A 15,135-nucleotide genomic window follows, 5' to 3' on the forward strand; every position below is an offset into this window, starting at 1 on the left:
GTATTCATCACTGGGTTTGGTTTCGGGAAGACACAAATGGGTGTCTACAGATCCCCACAAACCCTAGAAAGAAAACTACTCACGCATAATTAAATCTAAACTAAACAAAACAATCAAACCAGTCATAGTGAAAGAAAGAAAATAAATAACTGAGATTAAGGGAGAAGAAATCGTTACCAAAGTTAAAGGAAACAAAAGATGGAATTAAACCAAAAGTTGTAGAGAGAGAAAATAATATTAAGAGTTTAAAGAGGGGAGAGAGAGAGAGAGAGAGAGAGAGAGAGAGAGAGAGAAAGAGTAAGGGAAGAGAGAAGAGAATACTAAACACGCTAAACAAAAGCGTATAAATACTAACTAGAAAATCCTAAGCTTAAACGAACTTTAACGACGCTAAAACTTGATTCTAGAAACACGCGCCCGATCGGGCGAGGCACCGCCCGATCAGGCCCACCTTTTTTCTTTGGGGATTCTTCTCTCGTGCCCGATAGGGCGCAAGCTCGGGCTAGAGCTATTGCAACTTTGTTCTTCCCCTGCCCGGTCGGGCGCGCCTTCGGGCGGAGACCCTTACACCGGGCAGTGACACTTTAGGCTACTTAGACTCTTCGTTTAGGCTACTAACTTGGCCCAAACCAAATATTCTCCTTGGGCTTTAATTATACGGTCCAATGCCTCGTCTTCACATAAGTCGAGCCCTTAATCACCGGCTTGATGACTCTAACCGATCTTGGGCTACGAAAGATGGTCGTGCTCCTCCAATGCTCGTAGTCGCTCCATATAATCCCCGGAAAATGCTCCAAGAATGCAATTCCCTACAAAACAAGGTCAAACATAAATAATGACAAAATCATCTCCAACATACTCAACTCCAACAAAAATTCACCAAATACAACTCCAATCGCAACAAACAATCCCGACACTTACAATTTCACTCATAAAAATATGATAATGTAGAACTAGAGTGAATAAACAAACCTTGATACTTTTTTTTTCTTTTCTTTTTGAGCAACCTTCACATAGAACATTTGAACATTAAACATTTTTTTTTTCTTTAGATTAGTTATACACAAAATTTCCGACAAGGTATTCAATTCTTTCTATCTTATTTATGATGCCATTGATAAGAACCTTTGGATTCCTTTCACCATCGACAGAAAAATATCTCAATCTCCCACATAGTAAAAAATGGTAGAAGCACTTAATTTTAATGGTTAAAGTGTGTCAGCCTTTGTCTAATGCGGTACAATAGTGGTGACTACTCCAGTACTCTGTACTCCCTAGTTCGTAATTTCGTATAGTGTTGTTTATATGCAAAATGTACAAAGTTGTCCCACCTTTGATCAGTATGCTATTAATAATTCCATCTTTAAATTAATATGTAATAATCTAATCTTTATAGAAGATCTTCTTCTATTGGTCCCTAATTTGTTGGTAACCAATTTTAAAAAGTTAATATGTCTCGTGTCATTTTGTAATTGGTTGAAAATAAAAAAAAAATTACAAAAAATTAAAACTAAAAAAAGAAAAGAAAAATACCAACCAGCCACCCTTACGACCCTACCCACCGTGAAACCCAAATCCTCACCCTAGCCCCACCAAAAATCGGTCGTCCACCACCCTAAACCCCCAAATTAAAAATGGCCGGCCAGAACCCCCCCCCCCCCCAAATACCAGAACCCACCTAGCCGACTAAAAGGCACCCCCAAAATTACCCCTAATCCAAATCCCAACCCCGAAACCACTATAATCACCACCTTGAAAAACGCCGAAAACATCCTTCCACTGCCAAAAACCGCCGATAAGCCCCTCTAACCACCGAACTCCTACCCAAGCCATCTCTTTTGATTTTGAAGGTTTTTACTTTATTTTTCTTAATAATTCATTGAAATTAAGGGTTGGGTTTTGTTGTGTGGGGGTGGGAATAGGGGTTCCGGCGTTTCGGCGGTGGGGATGGGGAGGAGGGGCTGCCGGGGTTAGGGTAGTTGTTGAGGGTTGGCTGGGATTTTATTTTTTTTTTTTAAAAAAACATACTTTTTTTTTAATTATTCTAATCAGAATTTTTTTAATAAGGTTTTTTTTTTTACCAATTATTTAGTGACACGTGTCACTAGAATTAAAAAAAGAAAGAATTTACCTAATGTAGAAGTTACCGGTTACAAGGGACCAATAGAAGAAGATTTCCTATAAAGGTGGGATTATTAAATAATAATCCAAAGGCGGGATTGTTAACAACGAACCGATTAAAGCAGGTGGGATTATTAAAATCAATTTTTCCCTTTAAAGGAACTTCCATCGATTTTAACCGATGGAATGCTCTAATCCATACATCTGTAAAAGTTTTTTTTTTTTTAGGTTTACAATAATACTTGACAAGAGTTTTTGACCTCATTCGAAAGATAAAATTTATCTCCTTTTTTCGATAGAGAAATTTCTTAATTTTAATTTCATGATAGCAGATCTAATGGATTGTCGGTTTGTGCCAAAAACATGCTCTTTAGATGTTTTTGGGGTAATTTTTTCTCCTTTGGGTTCGATTTGAATTCAAAATTTACAAAAAAAAAATTTGAAAATGCCTCTTTTTGTATACAAAAATCTCAGATTATTGCGTGACACGTGCTTAATAAGGCATTTCAATAACCATTTTTCGATTTTGACCTCAAATTGGACCATAAAAAAAAAATAACCTCCAAAACCTTTTATAAGTATGTTCTGGAATAAAAATCAAAGAAATTTTTTAAAAACGTTAGATTTAACAATTTAGGAGGTGAACTCTAGTTTAATTTACTTTTATGGGTGGTATTTAAAATCAAAAAATTTTGGGTGTGTTATGAAATATCTAAATGTGGATGACTATTATCCCATGTACCATCTAGAATACTCTAGAGTTGGGTATTTGATCTTATCCGTTGATGGAACTCTAGATATTATTCATGTATATATATCTCGTACTGGATGGCAGAATATACAGAACGAACAATATATTTCTCTCTCTCTGTATATTTCTCTTCTATATTTAACATGTTATCAGCACCAAAGCTCTACATATTTGAATTAAGTTATCCTACTCTAAATTCAGGTACATTTAATATAACGTAACTATTATACAATTACCACATACTTCATTCGTATTCGTCATAGCCAAATATTATGTTGCATGCATTTCGTATTCTAATTTGCAAATAATCTTTTATATAAATCTGTTTTGAACTGTTCATTAATTAACTTTGTTTTAGTTACCACCAAACTAGTATGTTCTGTTACACCTTTTTATACTTTAATAATATTTATTATGCTTATACTTTTTGATATGGAATTAGGATTTGAAAGCTATTATAATGACGTGTGTTGTGAAGCAATTATTATAAAGTTATTTAGTATTGTTTGATACATAGAAATTGGCCTTTTGTTTTGTTTATTGAGACGCACTTGTTTTAAAATACGGAGTAAATTTGGATTATTTGATAACAAGATTGGCTTCTGCAAAGTATATATTTCCATTGCTTTATTGACTTGTGTGCACACTACTAATTCTATTATTCATCATTTGATTTTATAGTTATGTTTTAATTAACTATGTATGAGCATGATTTTGTTTAGGAATTTATGATCACCGCCTACAATTTCTATTAGAGCCTGTTGTTTATAATTGATAAAATTCTTATCGCAATCAATTAAAATAGATCTCAATAGCAATTAAAGGTTTGCATGTACTGTATTATGTTATCTCGATTGATTATAAATTAGCATGAATATTCTAGATGGTAATTACTACCAATAATTCGTATTAGATTTTATAAATACCATCACCGGCTATAATTTTGTGCCATGCGTAATTTATTTATGTGAAGGATTTTTCCGAATGATATTTGCCGTAATTTTGCCTTAATTTGTGTCAGACTGATAAAACAGAAGATCAATGAGAATATGAGATAATGATAACTTTACCTAATTTTTGCCATAATTTGTTTTCGGTTTCTTTAGATGCTTTTATGTATACGTTTCACTTAATTTGGAACCCACTTTACCTACTTTATTACTTCAATAATTATCTTGCCTGATAATAATTCTTTAAGATATTGTGTAGATAGCATATTCATGATCATATTTTCACGTTATATGATTAGTACTAGTATTATAAATTTTATATCTAGTATTCTATTTGTTCAATTTGATCAATCTGACATGTATATTCTCCAAATATCATAGATAATCATTAAATGCAAGTATGTTATTTTTAAATGTCCTCCTATTTATAATATTGTTTTATATATCAGTGAATCATGTCAAACCTTGCAAAACTCGAATTTGTTGCTCTTGATATTACTGGAAACAACTACCTGTCTTGGGTGTTAGATGCTGAAATACATTTAGATGCAAAAGGACTTGGTAACACTATCAAAGAAAATAATACAGCAACAAGCCAAGACAAATCTAAAGCCATGATATTCCTTCGCCATCACCTTCATGAAGGCCTTAAGGCTGACTACTTGACTGTTTAAGAACTACAAATCCTTTGGAGTAATCTTAAGGAAAGGTATGACCACCAGAAAACAGTGATATTACCAAAAGCTCGTTATGATTGGTTACATTTAAGATTACAAGACTTTAAGTCTGTGAGTGAATACAACTCAGCCATGTTTAGAATTACGTCACAATTGAAATTATGTGGAGAGAAAATCACGGATGCAGAAATGTTAGAAAAAAATACTCTACTTTTCATGCAAACAATGTTGTCCTGCAGACACAATACCGTGAAAAGGGTTTTACAAAATATTCATAATTGATACATTGTCTCCTTGTGGCTGAGCAAAATAATGAACTATTAATCAAAAATCATGAATCACGCCCAACTGGCTCTACTCCATTCCCTGAAGTGAATGCGACATCCCATCGTGGGAAAGAGAAAAAGGCTAGAGATCACGCCAGCAGTCGTGGTCGAGGCCGTGGTCAAGGTCGTGGTCGCGGCCGCGGACGTGGATATGGTCGTGGTCAAGGTGGTCATTTTAGGAACTCATACCCTCACCAGAAGTGGGACAATAAAGATGTAAGTAAGAATGAAAAGGATAAAAATGAAAATATATGCTACCGTTGTGGAGGAAAAGGTCATTGGTCACGTGTGTGTCGCACACCAAAACATCTAGTAGACCTTTATCAACAATCAACCAAACAGAAAGGAAAGAAAGTGGAAACAAATTTGGTGTATGAAGATGGCGAAGGTGATTTTGATTGCGGTGATACAACTCACCTAGAAGCAGTTGATTTCTTACCTATTCCTGAAGAAAACGATTGAATAAATTATGATCCACTGGCGAATAAACTCTATTAATTAGTTTGCATTTATTTTATTTTATAATTTTATCGTAGTACTATGACTTTATGCTTTATGGGACATTTCATGTTTTGGAAAATTTTATGTTTTCGGATATTTCATATTATCATTATTTAGTCATTTATTGATTTAAGTTATTTGTTTTGATTTTGTGAATCTTATTTTAATTCCTTTAATTCTATTAGAATATGAATCCCTTTTGAGCTCAATCATCAATCAATGGTGAAGATTTATGTCTAGTTGATAGTGCTACTACTCACACCATACTTAAGAATAAGAAATATTTTTCGCAATTGATGATTAAAGAAAAAACATGTGAATACTATATCCGGTAGTACAAAAATTATAGAAGGCTCCGGAAGAGCAAATGTTTTATTGCCTATGGGAACAAAATTGGAAATTATTGATGCATTATACTCCCCTAAGTCTCAAAGAAATTTACTAAGTTTTAAAGATATTCGAAAAAATGGATACCATATTGAGACAATTAGTGAAGGAAATAATGAGTTCCTTCAAATCACAAGTGTAACTCAAGGCAATAAACTTATTATGGAGAAATTACCTACATTCTCTACTGGTTTGTACTATACAAAAATCAATACAATTGAATCACATGCTATAGTAAAACCAGAAGTTTACTAATGACTTTAAAGTTTGGCATGACCGGTTAGGCCATCCCGGTTCAATAATGATGCGAAAGATAATTGAAAATTCATGTGGACACTCATTGAAGAGCCAGCAGATTCTTCATAATAGTTTTTCATGTGCTGCTTGCTCAATAGGCAAGTTAATACTTCAGCCATCACCGACCAAAATAAATTCCGAGTCTATTACTTTCCTAGAACATATACAAGGGGATATATGTGGACCAATTCATCCCCCGTGTGGGCCATTTAGATATTTCATGGTTTTAATAGATGCATCAACTAGATGGTCACACGTATCATTGTTATCAACTCGCAACCTGGCGTTTGCGAGACTACTTGCTCAGTTGATCAGATTACGAGCACATTTTCCAGATTTTCCTATTAAGGCTATTCGTCTTGATAACGCTGGTGAATTCACATCCCAGGCATTTGATGAATATTGCATGTCAATTGGGATCAGTGTTGAACATCCTGTAGCACATGTTCACACACAAAATGGTCTTGCGGAATCATTAATTAAACGTCTGCAATTGATTGCTAGACCATTACTTATGAAATCTAAGCTCCCAATTTCTGCTTGGGGGCATGTTATATTACATGCAGCAGCACTAATTTGCATCAGGCCAACAAGTCATCATAAGTTCTCCCCATCACAATTGGTTTTTGGTCAGGAACCAAATGTATCCCATTTAAGAATATTTGGATTTGCAGTATATGTTCCAATTGCTCCACCACAACGCACTAAAATGGGCCCTCAAAGAAGACTAGGGATATATGTTGGATATGAATCTCCATCAATAATTAAGTACTTAGAGCCAACTACAAGAGATTTATTTACGGCTCGTTATGCAGACTGCCATTTTGATGAATCAGTTTTTCCAACATTAGGGGGAGAAAACAAACAGCTGGAAAACGAAATTAGTTGGAATGAATTATCATTATCTCATCTAGATCCTCGTACTAAATAATGTGAGTTGGAAGTCCAAAAGATAATTCATTTACAGAACTTAGCAAATCAATTGCCAGACTCATTTATAGACCCAAAGAAAGTGACAAAGTCACATATACCAACTGAAAATGCTCCTATTAAAATTGATGTCCCAGAAGGACAAGCCCAAGTTGCAAATGATTCTAAAGCACGCCTAAAGCGTGGTAGACCCATTGGTTCCAAAGATAAAAATCCTCGAAAGAGAAAAGGAGCAACAATTGACAATGGCCAGACTGAGGAAGCTATTCATTTTGAATGATCTCCAGAAGAGACCTTAGACATGATGGAAAATGATATTAAGGTACCTGACAATGAAGAAATTTCAACAAATTTTATCATGTCTGGAATTACATGGAACTGAAACCAAATCGACGATGTTTTTGCATGCAATGTAGCATTAGATGTCATGAATGATGATGAGGATCATGAGCCAAAATCCATTGATGAATGTAGACAAAGAAGCGATTGGCCAAAATGGAAAGAAGCAATTGAAACTGAATTGAAATCTCTCGAAAAAAGAGGAGTATTCGGACCTGTAGTCCGTACACCTAAAGGTGTAATACCAGTGGGATATAAATGGATCTTTGTACGAAAAAGAAATGAAAATGGTATTATTGTAAGATATAAGGCCCGATTAGTTGCACAAGGATTCTCACAAAGACCCGGTATTGATTATGAGGAGACATATTCTCCTGTGGTGGATGCAACTACTTTTAGATTTCTAATCAGTCTGGCAATAAGAGAAGGACTTGATTTACGCTTGATGGATGTAGTCACAGCTTACTTATATGGCCCACTGGATAATGACATTTACATGAAACTCCCAGAAGGATTTAAACTGCCAGAAGCAGCAAATTTAGATTCTCGAGAACAATACTCAATAAAGTTGAATAGATCTCTATATGGATTGAAACAATCAGGGCGCATGTGGTATAATCGACTAAGTGAGTACTTGTTGAAGGAAGGGTATAAGAATGACCCTATATGCCCATGTATTTTTATAAAGAGATTTGTTTTAGGATATGTCATAATTGTAGTATATGTTGATGATTTGAATATTATTGGAACTCCTGAAGAGATTTCAATAACAGTAGAGTGCTTAAAGAAAGAATTTGAAATGAAAGATCTTGGAAAAACTAAGTTTTGCCTAGGGTTACAAATTGAACACCTTAAGAATGGAATCCTTGTGCACCAGTCAACATACATAGAAAAGGTTCTTAAAAGATTTTCTATGGATACATCATATCTATTGAGTAGCCCTATGGTTGTTAGAGCACTTGATGTAGAAAAAGATCCCTTCCGACCCAGGGAGAATGACGAAGAAATTCTTGGTCCTGAAGTACCATATTTAAGTGCAATAGGGGCATTAAGGTATCTTGCTAGTCATACACAACCTGACATATCATTTTCAGTAAATTTGTTGGCAAGATTTAGCTCATGCCCTACCCGAAGGCATTGGAATGGGGTTAATCATGTTTCGTTACCTTTAAGGTACGAAAGATATGGGTTTGTTTTTCTCTAATATATCCAAAGAAGGTTTGATTGGTTTTGCAAATGCAGGGTACATGTCTGATCCTCATAATGCTAGATCAAAAACTGGATATGTATTTATGTGTGGAGGTACTTCTATTTCTTGGCGTTCTATGAAACAATCAATTGCAGCTACTTCTTCTAACCATGCAGAAATTTTGGCAATCCATGAGGCTAGTCGAGAATGTGTATGGTTAAGGTCTATAATTCAACATATTCAGACATATTGTGGCATAAACTCCGAGAAAGAAGTTCCAACAATTTTATATGAGGATAATGCAGCATGCATCGCGCAGCTTAAGGAAGGGTATATCAAAGGTGATAGAACGAAGCACATTTTACCAAAATTCTTCTACACTCATGATCTCTAGAAAAATGGCGATATAAAAGTCCTTAAGATTAGCTCAAGTGAAAACTTGGCAGATTTGTTTACTAAAGCGCTCCCAACAACCACATTCAAAAAGTTAGCTTATGGCATTGGATTGCGTCGTCTTAAAGACTCAAGTGATGTAGTCATGAGGGGGAGTTAATGCGCGCTGCACTCTTTTTCCTTTAACCATGGTTTTTTCCCACTGGGTTTTCCTGGTAAGGTTTTTAATGAGGCAGCATCTTATGCGCATTATAGTGTATTATTTTGTGTGGTTTTTTTTAGTAAATGTTAGTTATTGTTTTATTTAATATATAGTCATCCAAGGGGGAATGTTATGAAATATCTAAATATGGATTACTATTATCCCATGTACCATCTAGAATACTCTAGAGTTGGGTATTTGATCTTATCCGTTGATGGAACTCTAGATATTATTCATGTATATATATCCCGTACTGGATGGCAGAATATACAGAACGAACAATGTATTTCTCTCTCTCTATATTTCTCTTCTATATTTAACAGGGTGGTAATTTTCAAAAAGTAGGTTATATGTGGGTAGTAAAATACAAAATTTCCTAATAAAATTACACATAAAAAATGATAATACAAATCTATTTGAATATTTTAATATTTCATATGACTATAATATTTTTGTTTATACTGATGAGAGCTCTTAGTCAATTTTTTATATTACCTCCGTTAATCATTATGTGCAACAAAAGAGTATTTTATGTCTCACTATTAATATTCCAAATAAAAGTAAACATTTTTTTTTACTGTGCTAGAGTCTCTCTGTAGGGAATAAATTCAAGCGTTAAACCCCTAGCTTGAACCCCACTGTGATCATACACTAAAGTACGGTGGCGTCCAAAAGGGAAGAAGATAGAGAAAAAGAGTCGCCAACAAGTTTTTTAGGAACTTGTAAACCGTTCACGAGGTGAAGGTTACACCCCTTAACGATCCAAGAGATCGTCAACTCCATAAGGTCTAGAACCAAATAAGGGTTCGGGGATGATGGTACAAATCCAACCTAAAAGAGATTGAACCTGCCCTAATAATAGGCCTCTACTTTATTCTGATCGTATTCATGTGCGCTTTCTAATTAACATACAATCAATAGGTTTACCCTAAACCTGTTTATCTATGTTGGCTGAATATTAATGCACAAATAAACTATTATTGGCGATCACTTGAATTATAATCATATTAACCCTAACAAGATTATTAATTATCTTATTAAGCGTGATTACAAGCTAAGTACAAATTCCCTTTAAACATGCATAAAAGGCGTGATCAAGCAATAACAATAAATATCAAGCAACATAATAATCATAATCAATCATTAGAATAAACATGAATATTAATAATCATCATTAAAATAATAATAATAATAATAATAATAATAATAATATTCATAATCATCATAAATTATAACAATTATAATCATAATCATGTTCATGTTAATATTAAAGCATAATAATAGCAAGATCCTAGGCATGATACTAACAAGATTAATAACAAACCCTAACATGTCACTAAGCAATAAAAATCAAATCTTTAGCCCTAACATGATACTAACAATCATAAATATTAGGAGGAACATAGGAAGCATCGCAGGAATCATAATAAGCATATTCGATATTAAAATTACCCTAAACATGATACTAGGAATATCATAATAACAATTTAAACATGATTTCTACATCATAATATCAATTAAAACCATTAAAGCACTTACTTTGATGCCTCGTACCTCTTTCTAATAACAAAATACACACGTTAGTAACTTCAAGGAAAATAATAATCAAAACAATTAAATTAAATAATTAAAAGAGATTTGGGACCAAACCCTCAAAAATTAAACCTTTCACGTCTAGGGCGAAGGCAACTTCGAATATGGCTAGGTGTTTCTAGATCTTGCGAATGCGGAATTTTGTATATAAAAAGTAATTTTTAGAAGAGAGAGAGATATGAATGAATGATTAATGAAATAAGAGAATTAATGAATGATTAAAGAGAATGAAAGAGGATTGAAAACTGATTGTAAGTCAATATAATTGAAAAGCTGGTTGTTGATGAGAATTCGTGAATGAAAACGGAGTTTTTAATACGTTATTTATAGATAAAATCAGCCAAAAAGATAAAATAAACAAAACAGAGTCTGACGCACAAAAAACAGAGCTGGCGCAAACCCTGGCTAACTAGCGCCAGGTGCCAATGGCTAGCGCCAGGCGCCAGGCCTGGTTCCAGGCGCCAGGCCTGGTTCCAGGCGCCAGGCCTGGTTCCAGGCGCCAATGCCTGGAGTCAGGCGCCAAGCCTGTTTTTAACGCGTTTTCGAAAATCAGATAAGTTTGCCGTACTGGAGGATAAAATCATATAATTTCCTCAAAAATGCTATTTGATTTTAATTAAAACTCTGAAAAGTAAAAAAAAAAAAAGTCAATTTATCAATGCTAATTGAATTAGGAATGAAAAGAACCTTCTAGAAGAATCTAGAAGACTAAAACCATTCCTAATTGCATTAGGAATGATAAATTACATTAGGCCCTCCCCTAGATCATTGGGCCTCATATAAGGCTCAAACCGGGCCCAATTTAGTAAATTGGCCATAACTTCCTCAACATTCATCTGAATTGGGCTTATAATACATCGTTGGAAAGCTCTCGTCAAGCCCCATCCAACTACACTACTATTGGACCCATATCATGGACCAACCAAACTGGATTGACTGTTTTCTTAAAATAAGTTTTCAAAAACAGAGAGAAGAGAAAAGAAATTAAAACTATCTGCAACACTAGACTTTCCACACTTTCACTTCATTCGATTATGATTCGACGTGAAAGGTACTCATCACTGGGTTTGGTTTTGGGGAGACACAAATGGGTGTCTACAGAAGCCCCCACTTTGACTGAGTTTGGAGAAACGCAAGTTTCGAAAACAAAAGTCAAAGTATCGATAGGGACGGAGAATGATTCAGAACGTTCTGGGATCCTAAACCACTCTTGTAACGCCGATACCTGCAAAACTAGCGTTAGTTAAACAGATAAAAGAGTTAAGAAACGCGTATCTTGCACTGTCGAACACAAGTCTCTGAAAGTAACCGATTTGCTGCCGCTTTACTGTTGTTTTAATGACCTCCTGCAAGCTAGAGAACACCATCCCGCTTGTAAATAGCTACGCCCATAACTACTTCCAAATTAGAAGACTGCTTAACCTGAAACGATCCTCCTCTGCTATGATAATATTCCACGTCCAAGGGAATACCATCGAAGATTATTTCTCTTGAAATCACCTTCAGTTGTTTGTGACAACACTCCACAAGCTAGGGAATGCCGTCGAAGATATCCTCGCTTGAAGTCATCCTCATTTGATGTGATAATTTTCCAAAGGAAACTACCAAAGACCCACGCTTGTCAATCTTTAAAAGTTCGTCTGAACTTTGCTTCCGCTATGTCTGTACGTCGACGCTTCTGTTGCTTTGAACCTCTACGTCGGTGCTTTTTTTTTTTCCTTTTGAACCTATATGTCGGTGCTTATTTTGTTAATGAGCCAATTCTTAGGTGCTTTAAGCTAAGTGAGACGATCTTACATCAAGTCGATCACTTTACGTAATCAAGCCGATTACTAAAAAAATCATGTCAAATTGCTTAGAGGGGCTAACTGGCGTACCAAGGAACCCAAAATATGTTGCAGAAAGGTAGAACAACCTCACCAAGTGGCTGGGTGTTCTGGCGCCGCTGAAAAGCCATCAGCGCCACACAATTAGCCGTAGCGCCAGGCGCTGAGATTGGCGCCAGGCGCCAAGCCTTATTTTTGACGCCAATGCCTAGGGCTTGGCTCCAGCACGGGGATTTCCTTAAATACCCCTTTCTTCTTCATTTGCTGCTTTGCTCGTCGCGTATGCTGCTCGAAAAACCGCAGAACTTCAATTGCTCGGTTCTTGCTCGTTTCTCAACGAGTAGAATTAATTCTTCATATCTTGCCCTAGTCCATTCAAATTCATCGAGTTTACTCTCTAATGAAATGCGCAGAGATGGTATTTCTAGTTCTACAGGTTGTACGACATCCATTCCATATACCAAGGAAAATGGCGTATTTCCTATTGATCTACGGATTGACGTGCGGTAACTCCACAATGCAAAGTGAAGTTTGTCAGGCCAATCCTTATAATTCTTCGTCATTTTCTCGATGATAGTCTTTAGGTTTTTATTAGCCGCCTCGACTGCTCCATTCTCTTGAGGTCTATAAGGGGAAGAATGATGATGTTGAATGCCGTATTTTTGTAGCAATTTTTCACATTCGGCTTGAAAGTGAGTTCCATTGTCACTTATCATTTCATGTGGGACTCCGTATCGACAAATAATATTTCTCTCGATAAAGAGTGCTACATTTTTTGCAGTGAGTTTAGCGTATGATTGCGCTTCGACCCACTTTGTGAAGTAATCAATTGCTACTAGGATATATTCGTGGCCTCATGTTCCTAGGGGAGTGATTTTGCCAATGATATCAATTCCCCATGTAGAGAATGGTCATGGCGATGTGTATGTGTAGAGCAAGGATGGAGGGATATGATGTAAACTGGCATAAATTTGGCACTTAGGGCATCTTTTTACGTATTGATGGCAATCCCTATTCATTGTAGTCCAATAATATCCTTCTCGCATTATCTTTTGGACTAACAATTTGCCATTTATATGAGTGCCACCGATTCCTTCATGGACTATTCTCATTGCTCTTTGTGCATCCTTCTTTCCTACACATAAGAGAGCTCGACGCTTAGGTACCGTTTTATGTAGCTCGTTGTCTATGAGTACATATTGGGAAGCTAAAAGCCTTAATGCTCGTTTTGCTCTTTTGTCAGCATGAGGAGGGCATTCTCCTTTGGTGACATAATTGAGTATGTCCGTGTACCACGGTTCTTCTTCTTCTTCTTCTTCTTCTTCTTCTTCTTCTTCTTCTTCTTCGCCTTGGACTTCTTCGTCGTCTTCTATAGCCTGGATGTATGCTGGTTTGTGCCTTTTTTCTATAGTTAGAGGCATTTGCTCGATATCCGTGGGAATCCTAACCATTGAGGCTAATCTTGCCAAGGCATCAGCAAATTAATTTTCCTCTCTAGGTAGATATATATATTCTACCTTGTCTAACTGATCGATAAGAGTTTCCAGATAGGTTTGGTAAGGGGCTAGACTTTCGCTCCTTACTTTCCACCTTTTAGATATCTGATTGATGATCAAAGAAGAGTCTCCGAATATCCTTAACTTTTTTACTCCCAATGCCAAAGTTGTTTCAAGGCCTACCACGCATGCTTCATATTCAGCAGCATTGTTGGTAACGTCGAAATCAAGCTTTATGGAGATTATATTGGAACATGCTCTTCTTTAGGTGATACTAGTAGTACTCCAACGCCACATCCCTTTTAGTTCGAGGCTCCATCGAAGTACAAGGTCCGAGTATCATCTTCATTAACTGTAGACACCCATTTGTGTCTCCCCAAAACCAAACCCAGTGATGAGTACCTTTCACGCCGAATCATAATCGAATGAAACGGAAGTGTGGAAAGCCAATCCAGTTTGGTTGGTCCATGATATGGTTCCAACAGTAGTGTATTTGGATGAGTCTTGCAAAGACCTTTCCAACAATATATTATAAGCCCAATTCCGATGAATATTGAAGAAGTTATGGCCAATTTACCAAACTGGGCCCGGTTTGAGCTTTATGTACGGCCCAATGATCTAGGGGAGGGCCTAATATGATTTATCATTCCTAATGCAATTAGGAATGGTTTTAGTCTTCTAGATTCTTCTAGAAGGTTCTTTTCATTCCTAATTCAATTAGCATTGATAAATTGACTTTTGTTGACTTTTCAGAGTTTTAATCAAAATCAAATAGCATTTTCGAGGAAATTATATTATTTTATCCTCCAGTACGGTAAACTTATCGGATTTTCGAAAACGCGTTGGAATCAGGCTTGGCGCCTAACCCCAGGCCTTGGCGCCAGGAACCAGGCCTGGCGCCTGGCGCTAGCCATTGGCGCCTGGCGCTAGTGTTGGTGTCTGGCGCCAGCTAGCCAGGGTTGGCACCAGCTCTGTTTTCTTGCGTCAGACTCTGTTTTGTCTAATTTATCTTTTTGGCTGATTTTCTCTATAAACATCGTATTAAAAACTCCGTTTTCATTCAACAATTGTTTTCCTTCATCATCTACATTCAATCATTCACCAACTCTCATCAAGATTTTCTTGATTATTCTCTCTCTCTCTCTCTCTCTTTTTCT

The sequence above is a fragment of the Chenopodium quinoa genome, unplaced genomic scaffold (assembly GCF_001683475.1).
Source record: "Chenopodium quinoa cultivar QQ74 unplaced genomic scaffold, ASM168347v1, whole genome shotgun sequence".
In the NCBI taxonomy this organism is placed as follows: domain Eukaryota; kingdom Viridiplantae; phylum Streptophyta; class Magnoliopsida; order Caryophyllales; family Amaranthaceae; genus Chenopodium; species Chenopodium quinoa.